Here is a 14,568-nt window from a genome sequence, read left to right as displayed (position 1 = left end):
TCACTCACTCACTTTACTTTTTTTTATTCTCTCTCTAGATTCATCTTTATTTTCCCCTCTTCTCCTCTCTCTCTCCCATCTTTTTTTCTCTTTCTCTCTTTCTAGTTATTTTTTGACTTTGTTCTCCTCTTTTCTCTCTCTTATTTTTTTCTCTCTATGATGATGAGCTAAGGAGCCAATCTGGATCCCTTGCTCCCTTCTTCCGCTTATATTCTCTCTCTCTCTCTCTCTCTCTCTCTCTCTCTCTCTCCTCCTTGCCTTCTCCCTCTTTTATTTATTTTATCTCTCACTCTCTGTCTCATCTTTCCCTCTCTCCTATTTTTTCTTCTTTTTCTCCTTTCTCTCTCTCTCCTTTTGCTTATTTTTTATTTTTTCTCTCCTCTTATTTTCTTTCTTTTTCCTCTCTCTCCTTTTTCCTTATTTTCTTCTCACTTGCTCTCTTCCTCTTTTTTGTTCTCCCTCTCTCCCTCCCTCCCTCCCTCCCTCCCTCCCTCCCTCTCTCTCTCTCTCTCTCTCTCTCTTTGTCATTTTATCTTTGTTTTTTCCAATTACAATAAAAGTCCTAGAGATAATATAATGTTTAAAAATCCTCTCTCTCTCTCTCTCCACTGCCCCCACATTCAACTACTCCTTGGCTCTACCATACCCGTTGCTATTGGCAGTCAAGCCACCTGCCACAATCTATCTAGCACTATCACCACTAAGATACACACATACACACACACACACAAACCCTTTCTGTGCTTCGGACTTTATTTCCCTTCACCAAGCCAAGACCTCACCCATGACATACACACATAGCAGAGAGAGAGAGAGAGAGAGAGAGAGAGAGAGAGAGAGAGTAGATGCTTTTTCTAACTCTTCCCATGAGCCTTGTCAATAGGTGAGAGAGAGAGAACATATGTGAGAGAGCAAGAGCTAGCTTTTCCATCTTTTTCATAGAGATAAAGCCTTCTACTTATGCTCGCATCAACTATGGGCATGTCTTTTTGAATCTCTATTGTTGGCTGAGAGTGAGGGGGGATTCCTATACCACAAATATGAAGAGACAACTCTACCCAAACACCAAGAGAAGGGGAGAGAGACACACACACAAAGATAGAGAGAGAGAGAGTGTGTGTGTGTGCACCAGCTAATGGCTTGCATCTATAGAGAGAGAGAGAGAGAGAGAGAGAGAGAGAGAGAGAGAGAGAGAGAGAACTTATGTATGGATCAATGCCTTTTATTTTCACCTTTTCAAATGTTTACAAAAACAACCTCAGTTGACTCATAAAACATGGGAATAGTTTCAAATTGAAAAGAGTATGTTGGATACCATCTTGAAAACACAACATACAATTCAATCCAACATCTACAAGAATTATTCCTTGATCATGTACAATGGACATGCTAGCTTCCCTAAAAAGAAAAATGCATAACATTTAGTACAAGATAACCTTCATTCACAACCTTTCAATTTAGAAGTTATATTCCTTAAAATAGTAACTTTTAAAGATCGATCCTAGTCGTGATCCTAAATAAGAATTTTTATCACCCTCCACTAGCATGTGTCATGAATCACGTGATGGGGGGACTTGCTTGAGTTGCTCTGTGAAACACACACCATACACACAAGAGGAAGCTCACTCAAGAACACAAGAAGAGAGATGAAGGCCAATATGTTTCCTTATTGTTTTCTTCTTCTTCTTTGACACACAATACAATTTATACAAAGTAGTAATAAGATACAACATCAAAGAAAGTGGCCTACTAAGTCAAAGAGTGCATACCTAACTATACTAACGACTGGTGCTATAACAATGCTAGATGTCGATAGGTGCAACAAACTAAATATAATAATTGATAAGTCAGTGGCCATGTGAGGATCATAATGACTACCAATCTGCTAGTGTGTAGACTTATAAACCCATCAGTACTTCAATGGCACAAAGCATTTCTTTTTTCCTAGAAGTAAAGAGGGTCGTGAGGGAGCCCATGGATTAAGTGTGGTCCTTCCTTTCATTGAGAGGGGAGATTGAGAGGAAAGTAAGTGTTGTGCTATACATTATCTATTATGGCCCATGAAAGACTATAACAAGAAATGAAATATCATTAAAATAACAAACAAAAAATAGGCTAATTAACGCATATATGAGATTTTTATATTGTATCTTTATCTTTAGGTCGAGGGATTCTAGAGGGTGTCGACAAAGCTTTCGCTAAAAGAACTAGGGGCAACTGCTCAAGTAAACGGCCATGACATGCACCTCTATTACGATCTAGGAATTACGAAGAGAGTTACAAGACCAACCCATCTACTACTCGGCTCATCTTCACACGAAGGACTGCAAGTTGAGCCAATACTATTTTTTAGTAATAACAAGGTGATGTTTATAATGGCTTACACTTGAAATGCTTGCTAGAAGCTTAAGAAATTGGGATTTCTAGAAGTTACCATAGTGAGAGGGATGGTTGTAAAGCTAGGCATAGGATGGAAACATGAAAACCAACACTATTAAACAAGAGGGTGGCTTGCTCTAATAAAGCCAGAGCTATAGTCAAGGGCAAGGTTAGCCAAGGTGCTGAAATCTAAGGAGGAGTTGCTAGCCAGTACTATGAGGATTGTAATATAGGAGGTGCGATATTGAAGATGAATACTTGAAAGAGAGCCTAAGAATGAACAACATTTGACATAATAGTTCGTCAAATTGTCAGTGCATGCCAAGGAACCCTGCTCAACCCACTGAAGAGCAAGCTCATAATATTCTTCAGTGACCTTGCACAACTTCCACTAATCTACAACCAATAATGTCACATTACACAATTTGCATATTGGGAGTACTATGGAAAACATTACCCCTTGCACACATCAAAGTGCAATCAAAGTATTAAACAATCAAAGTGCAATATGCCAATAATGTCACATTACACAATCTGCATATTGGAAGTACTATGGAAAACATTACCCCTTGCACACATCAATCACACACACATAAGACCCACACTTCCTACAAATATTACAAACAATCAAGCATCAACATCTAATCAAAACAAGAGATCAAAGCATGTTTGCAGCAATGCAGTATGAGTGGTTAGGGATACAATTTGATATCCAAGGAATGAGGAGAGAGGAGTTAGTCTCAAAGTTCATATGCTAACTAATGATCCTCATGAAAATGTGTGTTGTTGGGGATAACACAAGGACTTGTGAGAAGAAAGGGATTTTAAGATAGAGATCGGGAATTCATAAAGCAATACACATTGTTTTAATGGATCAAAAGAGAAAAGATGGTGGGAAGAGAGGACCTTGGTCTAAATAGTTTTTAGCTGTACATATGTTCAGAATGTGTTTAGTGTTAGTTTATGCTGTAAAGTTATGAAAGCTAGAATACTCAAACGTTATTAGTGTGTGTGATAAGAGGTGAGTGCCATTAGGGTCCATCTCGAATGGTACACGTGCAACTAAGTTTATTGAGTATAGCCTCATTGGGCCTCATGCCATGCATTGCATATGAATGGTGAAAATCAGTGCATCTTCTCCCCATGGCATGGCAATATTTGAGAGAATGGGGTATATAAAGTCCTAGTGCAGTGCATAAACATGTGATCAGTGTAGTGCACCATGTTACCTAGTGCGTGCCACATTCTAGGATAGATAATACATACCTTTAGCAACAAGTGTTGCCTCTCTTTGTCTTCAATTTGATGTTTTTTAGCTCCTCACAAACTTGAAATACAAGTGTTAAATTCGCACAACCTCTCCTCGTCAAAGTTTACTATTAGGATTTTTTGTTAGACTTTAATTCTTTCCATGATGTGTCATCCATCCCCTCCTAGAATATTAGTTCAAAAATCATCCATGCCAAAAAAGCCCTCATCTTCACGATACTTATGACTAATTTAGGAAGCAAGGGGAGAGAAGGTAAGGTGGTAGGGTTAAGTTGCGGGTCATGGAGGTCTACATCAATTGGGAGGAGGGTTCTCATGGAGTATTCCTTCATTAAAAGTTGTGAATGGAAGGTTTAGTGGAGTTTGTTTCTCGATTCTTGAGGGGCACGGCTTTGGAGCGTAAAAGAAATAAAATAATCAAGAAATTTCATTGCATATGCATGTACACTAGCATCCTAGTGTGGGATTATGCATTCATCTTGTCTTATGTGAGCACTCATGTGCTTGAGGTCATGGAATTTCCTACAAAATTTCATTTTTCTTGAAGTAGGAGTGTTTCAACATTAGTACTTCAATGGCACAAAGCATTTCTTTTTTCCTAGAAGCACATAGGGTCATGAGGGAGCCCATCCATTGGGCAATAGTTCAAGGAAATGGGCTTTATTCTTGATCAATGAGAGCTGTGAGAGTGGTGGGATTGAGTGTAGTCCCTACTTTCATTGAGAGGGGAGATTGAAAGGAGAGTAAGTGTTGGGGTATATATTATGTATTGTGGCCCATTAAAGATAGAGAGATATTTAAGATATATTTTTTCTTTGGTTAGAATATGGCTTGTTAATATTACTCATTGATATATATATATATATATATATATATATATATATATATATATATAAGTTGTGAGTTTGGGGATATTGCTATGTTGTGCATGTGAAAGTATACATAGATATATGAGTTAAGTGTGTATATGGGTTATAGTTTATGTATAATTATGCAGGTCATTGGTGTGCATATTATATGTGTGTTTGTATTGCCATCTAGTGGATAAGAAATTTGACATTTTCAGACCCTTATCTTGAAGCACGGGGGATTCACTAGTAGTAATAAAGAGACGTCACCCGCGTATAAGAAATATATAAAAATACCCCTTATCTCCCCCTATTTATGGGACCTTACCTTATAAAATGTACCTTCTTTCCCTTAGATAACCCCCTTCCCTAACACTTACGTGGTACCATATAGTAAACCCTAGTGGATCCCCCGAGTCTTGAAGACCCCAAATAGCAACCAATCTAGAGCACCTGGAATAGAAGAAAGAAGAAGGCGATGGAAGAGGACAGATGGAGGGGGGATTGCAACAAGAGTTAAGTTAAGGCTAAGGAAACTAAATGGCATCGGTAGAGCTATAACTAAAAGAACTAGTACGAATTGCTCAAGTAAACAACCAAGACAAGCACCTCTATTACAATCTAGGAATTACTAAGAGAGTTGCAAGACCAACCATCTACTACTTAGCTAATCTTCACATGAAGGACTACAAGTTGAGCCAATACTATTATTCACTAACACGATGATGTTCATAATGGATTACCCTTGAAACACTTCCTAGAAGCTTAAGAAATTGGGATTCATAGCAGTAACCATAGCAAGGGGGATGGTTGTAAAGCAAGGCATAGGATGGCGGCTTGAAGACAATCACAAATAAGCTAGGAGGGTGGCCTTCTTTGATAAAGCCAAGCTATAGTGAAGGGAAAGGTTAGCCAAGGTGTTGAAATTTAAGGAGTAGTTGTTGGCCAGCAATATAGGGATTGTAATAGAGGAGGTGCCATATTGAAGATGAACAACTATAGAGAGCCCAAGAATGAACAACATTTAACATAATAGTTTGTGAAATTGTGAATGTATGCCAAGGACCACACTTTCTACAAATATCACAAACAATCAGGCATCAACATCTAACAAAAAAAGAGATCCAAGCATGTTTGCAACAATGCATTATCAGTGAGAGATATCATAGAATTGTGGATCCAAATACTACAATTATATGTGGACATAAAGAGAATGTGTATAGTTACAACAAGAAAGTCCTTCACAGATACTAAAACCCAAATGAAACCTACCCTATGCATGTTTAAATAAATGCAAACAATGAACCGACTCTACAAAATTGGAGATAAAAATTTTCATGAGATTGAGGAAGTAGATAGACCTCACAATAGGTACTGCAAATGGTGCATCATGCAAAATCACTAGTATCAAAACAAAAACAGACAAATTCATCACAGGAATCCAAGCAACAACTGACACCACCAATCAATAATTGACCCTATGATGAAGCAAATACCAATGAAAAAGCACTCAACTCTAAGTGGTTCCACAAGTTAATATTCTCACTAACACTAGCATATGCAATCACTGGACAAAAATCACAAGGATCCGTAATATCCCAAAAGCTCTTCTTCACATTTGAAACACATTTGCTTCAGGTCTCACATACTTAATGCTCTCAAGAGTGATAAAAAAAAAGAACTTCTGGTGAATAGTTGATACACCAAGCATTATATTTCAAAATCAAAGGCAACAATGTCCTTTAGAGAAGGTATAGGGTTCTTTCCCAATATCAAAACATAATTTTTTGTAATAAACTTTCTTTGGCAGTCATGAAATTCCTATACATAGTGCATTGCATGTGTCTTCACCCAAAATCTCATTATTCAAGTTACTTATGGAATTCAAATCCTATGCATCTTATTGTTTATCGTACACAACATACTCATCATGATTCCATATTCACCCAAGAATCAATCAACTCTACAAGCACTTTGTATAAAGGCCTTATTACCATATATCTCATATTGGCCGCATGCATTCCAAGTCTCATACATAGGTGCCTTTGTTAATGCATGTGCCTCATGTTTGGGTATTTTCCATCAAGATTGGGGTATCCACTGAATGTACTTGCACTTCCATATGACTATTGGGCTACAAATTACGAGAGGTGGTCAAAGTTCCCTTCATGCAAGATTGTGCACTTATTCAGAGTCTGTAAGTAGTAAGAGAGAGCCACCTCTCTTGTAGCTTACCACTTCACCTGGCATTGGCCTTTTTCTTAGCTAAAATATACATGGAAAGATATTTTTTACTTGGCAACCAACATGAGATGGATTGATAGGAAATATTTTGTCTTTTCATGAGATGCATGGAACGGACCATTGAGCAGACGGGAGAGGGACTACCTTAGAAAACCACTGGATTCCAAGTCACCCTTTTTTACAAATTTTGGGTACTCTTACTAATCAATATAAAAAGTTAGATAAACCATTATTAGAGATCTTACAATGAACTCAAGATGATCAAGAATAGCAATGGATACAAAGTTGCATGGATTACTATTTAATCCTCTTTAATGCATGGATGCAATTACAAGGTGGGTTGATATGATAATATTCAATGGACTAACTCTTTAATGGAGCCCCAATTCATCAATAGCTTCATGCATGATGCTCAATAACTCCTTGAAGCCCAATCTTGTGCAATGGAGAGTCATGAATACTTCGGGATCAATGGATCTTCATTGGGGAAGGTTGTTTAGCTTCCTTAAGTGCCTAATGCACCAAGATTGGCTATCTTGATGATAAGAATCCCAAAGTTCATCTACATGATGACTTATGGTTCTCAAGAGGCTTCAATCCCTCGAAATCTTTGACATTCTTGGCTAATGCTTGTTGGTGGAGATATTTCATGAGGCTAAGAATCCGAGGATTCTGAAAGCGTTTGAGAGCTTGGACTAAGCTTCATTAGCTACCCACTGTACACAACTAGTTTTTTTTCTCCTCAAGAGGAAGAACCATTAGAAGAAGGTGAAAAGGGAGTGCCATGTTATATTAAGATATGGGATTGATAAGGAGAACAAGCTAGAGGCAGAGTTGAGTGTATGTCGGTGGTTGTGGGATAGTAGGGACAATAGCATGAAATGTGATGCAAATCATGAGCTATCTCCTAGGGCTTCTACTGCTCAAACCAAGGTCACCTTGGTTATCACCTAGCTCCTCTTTGCCCATAGAATGATCACGTAAGGTCCTTTGCTATTGAGGAAGGAGATCAAGGTAGGAGAGCAAGATTTATTGAAAGGAAGCCATCGCAACTTGGTAAAAATGTAATGAAGAGGACTAGAGAGGGAGAAGACAAGAGTGAGAGTACGAGAGAGAAAGAGTAGAGAAAGAGAGAGAAGGAAAAGAAGAGAGACAAAGAGAGATAGAAAGCCATGAAAGTTGGAGAGACTTGATTATTGCAATGACCAATGCCCTAACTGAGTCTCTCAACACCTTATATACCATGTGGGTGTGATTGGGTATTTTTTCCATGCTAGCCTTGTGTCTATCCCATCCATCCCACTCCTTACATTCCATCCCAACCCCAAAGGTTTTTTCCCTTAAAAATAAAAAAGAGGACGTATTGGGGTGGCTCAAAAGAGGGCTATAGAGTACTAATCTATTCATTATTACAATGAATAATATTTATGTGGGAAACCTCAAAGACATGAAATTGGGGTATATAGATGTATATATGATATTTACAACATGTATGAGTTGGCAATATATATGTTTGGCTATCAATTCTTGAAAATTAGGGTCTTACAAAATGGGATAGCATGATGTCCAGAACTTTCCTAGGAAATTGGTAATAAATTTCTATGGGCATCTTCAAATGAGAGATGTGATATGTCAAAATGAATCTCTTAAAGTGCACTTTTGATCTTGGTGGAGCTTATCCAATACATTTCTTCTCTCAAGATAAAATGGATAACCTACAAGGTATGGACATCGTAGAGGTCACCCATACAAGCATGGGTCTTTGCACTACCATCCGGTTCAAAAGGATAGTTGTGATCCAATGCATCTATTGTGTCATAAAAATCCATGGTATCATCCTTGAGGTACTAATTGTGATGTAAGATTCTCAATGACTAGAACATGATTATTATGGTCATGTTCTTAGATGTATCGGGAAGTAGACTATGCTACATAAGCTGAAAAAGTCATTATAGCATCTTGAACATGTGTTATATCATGTACTTCCATAGACCCATACATGTATTATTTTGGGCTCCTTAATAAAAAATCTGAGCATGATCTTCTTCATCCTTTGCATCATAATATTAGAAGCACAATTGTATTTGGAAAATCTTTACTCTGCATTTGCCTTTATGTTGATAGGGTATCAGCTTTAGATATCATTTTTCCCACATGATCATCATCACTATTTAGCCCAACAATAGGTCTAACATGCTAGTTTCCATGGTGCTCATGCTAATTACATGGTGAGGAATATAGTGGTTGCTGCTCATAATGATGCTTATGCTGCCCTAGATAATATGGACTATTATCATGCTTTTTATGAGTCTCCACTTCCCATCTAGAACAAAGTTTCTCCTTCTCATAAAGCTTGAATGAGATTCTCGTATCATGTAAGGATTGTTGAGCACTCTTCGACACTCATGATTGCACTAGGTAGCATTCATTGCAAACATTTTTCTTTTCATGGCAACATTCTTTAACAAAATATTTTTAGCCATTTCCACACAAGCTCAAAGATCCACATTATGAATACAAAGAAAAGTAGGATGAAGGTAGCATGGGCCTTGGTCTTAGCAAAGCTTATCTCAAGTATCATGACCAATGAGTTTCTTCCTTCTATAATGGATCATGCCGATTTCTCATCCAAGGAAACCCACACTCATGGCTTGACCAATGGAGGTGTGCGCACTTCCATTGCCCACTCATTAGTAGCATCCTCTGCAATAAGAATGGAGAGTGGTGCCACTACATATTCTTGTCGCTACTAAGATAATCATTCTAGTAATGATATGAGTAGGAGAACTACATCTTATCCTTGAAAAGATTGCAAAAGAATTATGTCACTAGTACACAAATCTTTGAAAGATTTGATTAGGTAAGTTTTATATTTTCATCAATCATTGGTATCAACCCAAGAAACATTCTCATAACTTCACATGTGTAGAGTGTATAACATTGTCATGGATATAATCACTATCATGAGTATAATCACTCTCATTATGACCTATTACATGCTCCAAAGGTGGGTGGGGGGTTGGCTAGCCTCAAGCTTGGACTCATTTACTTTCTCCTAAACCTGAGTGGTGGTCGCTAACTGAGCAATGGGAGTTGGAAGCTAGTCAAGTGTTTTCTTAGTCCAAGAGTTGGAGCGGGCCATTTGTTTGATCATTTGATCCATTTGGCAGTGATTGGCTACCATGTCATTATGTCTCTTCGTATGGCAAATCTCATGATAAAAAAGGGTATGATTTAGCATATTTAGGGTTCCATGTCACGTACCTCTTCTCACATCTCACCATGTTACTCTTGGGTGTAGGCCCGGGGAGTCCACCTTGGGTTAACCCTCTATATAACATGCATTCAAATGGAATTTTTAAAACCCCTTTGTAAAAAATTTGCACCATTTTATATACCCCTTTTGTGAATTTTGAAGGTAATATTTATATTCCTTTTGTAAATCTAAATTTTGAGATGAGGTTCATTTTTATAATCCCTTCTATACAATTCAAATAAAAACACAATTTCACACTACTTTACGTCGAGTTTTTTCATGATAATCCGAGTTGAATATCCAAACACTACAATGCACAGTCTTGTACACTTTTACAACCCTATACAAGAGCCATCTACTAGAGGGTAAACTCCTCTTTGGGAACCGTGCACAACAACCATAGATAATCATGGCCTAAATCATGGGTGCAAGAGCCAAGATAAGATACAAGGTCATGAGCTTGAGTAGTAGATACAAAAAAATATACAAGGGACATATTTTAGACTAGCTTAAGACAGGAAATGATAGCAATTATACCTTTAGGGAGATTTAGAGGGGCTCTCATGTGTTAGCTATATATAGCTAAGGTGTCTCCTATGGTGGCTATCATAATCATGATGATGATGGTTATGATTTCCATGTGTTACAGAATGTCAACAGATGTGTCGTACACACAAGTTTTGATAACATGAACAGAACATAGGGAGTAACAAATCGCAAGTGATGAAGAGAAAAGAAAGCCACCCTCACAAAAACTAAGCACAAGAGAACAAAGGAAACACTAAAAAGGACCCAAGGAAACTCTAAAAATACCACATGTCTGCTAAGAGGAGGGAGATCTCAAATCATTCAACAACATTCAAGTTGCCCATTACCACCTCACCTTACATCCTGGTATCAATAGTACATTGTAATTGCAAATGTTATAAAACCAATAGCATCTTTTGGAGTAAATCGAACAAAGAAGCTGGAGTTTCGATCCTCACCACAAATAACTCAAGTTAAACCATTGAACCCTAACACAATCCAAAGAAAAATACATACTCATTAAGTATAACGCTTATGAATGAGACTAAAAAATGGAGCACATACAGTTGTTGCATGTTGAAATTTGAGCAACAAAAGAGACAACCTTTTAATCAGCTACTCTCTTGTTAAGCATATCTGAAGTTCAAGGCTATGAACAACTTTTGTGGTGACAATGAAAAGTACTCTCATTCTCAACATCACAAAAGTCAATTAAGCTCACAAAATGTAAAAATCAATCTTTGTCAACCATTCACAAATGATGCATGCAAGGTTTGGTGAAATAAATATGGAGCATGAATTATGATGCATCCTTTAGCCAACAAGATTATTTGTAGACCTCGTCGGACATCTTTGTCATAGTAAGCCATACAAGGGCTTTCTTCCACAACACTATCAAATTGATGGCTAAGGGGATGTTGAATGAAGAATGATGATTCATTCTTGCCCACAAACATTAGAATTCTTGTATGGGATCCTCAAGACATTTCATGTAGTTGCTCAAAACATGACAGCATTCTCCCAACGTTTTTTTTAAATCTCTATCATTATTAGTGTTAGCATATCAACGTCTCCTTCTTGGTGAGCCTTTTTGTATCGTGAGTATTTTGGGCATTTCATTCTTGCCTTTGATAACCTTCAAATAGATTGGACATTGAAAAACTCGAAAGTTCATACAATGAAAAATAGGATCACTTTCCTAAAATCGGTCTCTCTCGAACTAAGTCGATAAACTACCACAGTAACCCACAACAAGAATTCTTTGAGCAAACTTGAAATTTTGTTATTAAGCAATCTTGGTGAGCTGTCTGACTCCGGAAAAGAGAAAAAATTATACGTTAGTATTGTACTACATTTCATTACGGAAAAGTATCAACCAGCTTTATCATCCGTTACGACGACTCTGAGACAGTAATCGTACAGCACGAAATTTCCGGTGCAGCTCTGGAGAGTTTGCATGATCCCGTGACATGACAACTAGATGAAGCTGCATGTCCTAGATTGGACGGTTCAACAACTTCATACCCTAAACCAAGAGATGGCTGAAAGCAAAAGCCACAACTTCTGGTATAGATGTCGAAATCTATCAAAAATGCAGGGAAAATGACGATGAAAGAACGACATAGCCGACAGAATGTTTAAGCCAAAACGGGAGAGAAACAAACAGTGAAAAAAAGAGCACCCGAAAAACTAGGGCCGAGCGAGTCTGCAGTCGCAAGGTCGCCGCATGGGAGGACGCCAAACCCTAAGGCCGCAGAAACAAAACCCTACTTGTTCCGCGCCACAGTCAAGAAGAATGTCTAGGCCCCTAACGGCCACCAAGCAAGGAGGAAGATTTAGTTCAGCCAACTGTGGTGCCAGGGGAGAGAAAGGATTACAAGCAGGGTGCTCTCTGTTTTCCCCGACAGGAAGAAAAGCTTGCCAATACCAATCTCTATCCCTTATTGTAACGAGGAGAGAAAGGATTACAAGCAGGATGCTCTCTGTTTTCCCCGACAGGAAGAAAAGCTTGTCAATACCAATCTCTATCCCTTATTGTAACGAAGTACCTACCATCCAATAATTTCTCTGCAGGAGTCCTCTGTTGTCCTCCAAACATAGGCATTAAGAGAATCGTTCCTGTAAGATGTATGCCCTCTTCTGAAGCCCTAACTCCAACATTGTGGGCTATGTTCCCCCTGAACTGTCTCCTGCAAGAATGCACTTGTTCCCCCCTGAACTGTCTCCTGCAAGAATGCACTTGTTTGAGCAGCAACCCAGATAAAGAAGACATTGTCTCCCCATATCACTCCTTGCCCATCTCACACATGTCAATCCATCTTCATATGCTGCTGGATACCTGTGCTCGGGTGCTCGTCTGAAATTGAGGGAAAGCACGACAGCAACAGCATTACAGGTCTTTGCTAACCTCCTGCACATCGCATCGTATATGGCACTATTGGCAGAGGAGTGGGCAAAGCTTCCCCCATGGAAAAAGATGATCAGAGGCCTCAATAATGACGTACGTCCTTCATACTGTACTGATCTTACACCTGTGTCTACAATCAGATCATTAGTACTGCCATTCACAGGGAGATCTACCATCCAAAACAGGCGACCCCACAGGTGAGTTGCTCTTTCTATGATCACATCAACACTAGCAATGCATTCGACAGGTATTGCGTTTGCAGCTACTTTTCTATCTAGGAACTCGGCAAGGTGACGGTCAAGAGTTCCATCTGGCCTGCGAAGCTGACTGTACAACACCTTGAAATTGGAAATCAGGACATATGTTGTTAAGGGGACAATTGCGTTCGACTGTGTAGAAGCGAGTGCATAGTCTGCAGCAGCTGCGGTAGCCATGGAAGAGTTGCATGAAACCCCGCGAATCAAGAACAAAGGCTGGCTGGAGCACCCGTCTTGGTGAGGCTGGACGAATCCGGCATCCATGGCATCAGAATGTCGGAGCGGCTGCTGTTGTGACGGTCGGCTTCTTCCACCGCAGTGCTGGCATGTGCATCCCTTCTCCGCCAGGGCCTCTAAGCATGCCTCCCTTTATCTCCATCTCTCCCTGAGTCTCTCTGTCCGTGTCCCTTTCTCTCTCGCGCGCAGGCGGAGAGTCTCTCTATGGAAGAGTCTCAAGGTAAAAATCTGGAGGGGGAGCGAGCAGGCACATGCAACAAAGCTCCCAATCTGCGCTTCCGCTTCCACTGCCGGGAGGTGAGAGCGAGACATGCTCGTCGCTAGCATCTACACCTCTACTGCTGAGATTGTTCGCCATTGGGATTGCAGAGGCCGAGGGGAGTCAATTTGAGGTCACAACAACTCGGGCGTATTTGTGCGCTCTGATACCATGTTGGAAAGTGCGAGGAACACGAGAGACGAAAGGGAGAGAGGAGAAGAGAGATATGAGACACCAGAAGTGGAACCCCATAAGTGTGTCAACGAAGCACACATGATAGAAATATATAGAGGGGACCTTGGCCGTTATATATAGACAGATTATATATAGCTAACAGGGGCACTATATATAGACAGACTATATATAGCTAACACCCCCACTCAAATAAAGGTCCCTTACTATGGATGAAAAAACCTTTGGGGGCTCAAGGGAAAAACCCATAGCTCTATATAGGTCTACCGTTATATTAATATTCAAAATATAAAATTACAAAGTTAACTTACAAGAGCCTATTCATAGGCATCAAAGGAGCTACATCACTCGTAAATTACAACATCAACGGAGATTTGAACTTACAAGAGCTTATTCATAGGCATCAAAGGAGCTACATCACTTGTGAATTACAACATCAACGGAGAAGAAGCTACATCACTCAGGAGCTACATCACTCCTGAATTACAACAATCTATTCAGAGGCATCAAAAGAGCTTTATCACTCCTTAATATACCAAATTCCTGCAACTGAACTTGGGATGTAAGCAGTATATCTATCACATCAAAACTTAAAGAAAAACATTACAGTGACATTAGAACAACACAATGGTGTGCAGATCGGTCGCAGATAGCTCACGTAGCGAATCCCTGAAGGTCCCCAAGAACAATGA

General features: G+C 39.2%; 1 pseudogene; it reads right to left on the bottom strand.

Moving 5' to 3' along the window:
- Window positions 1–11,907: 11,907 nt before the first annotated feature.
- On the bottom strand, window positions 11,908–13,699 carry LOC148041629 (gibberellin receptor GID1C pseudogene; annotated as a pseudogene).
- Between the last annotated feature and the right edge of the window lie 869 nt (window positions 13,700–14,568).

The sequence above is a fragment of the Lygodium microphyllum genome, chromosome 1, assembly GCF_053477565.2.
Source record: "Lygodium microphyllum isolate KBCC chromosome 1, Lygodium_microphyllum_v1.1.10, whole genome shotgun sequence".
NCBI lineage: Eukaryota > Viridiplantae > Streptophyta > Polypodiopsida > Schizaeales > Lygodiaceae > Lygodium > Lygodium microphyllum.
The sequence above is the reverse complement of the archived record's forward strand: the minus strand, read 5'-3'. Positions and strand labels throughout refer to the sequence as shown.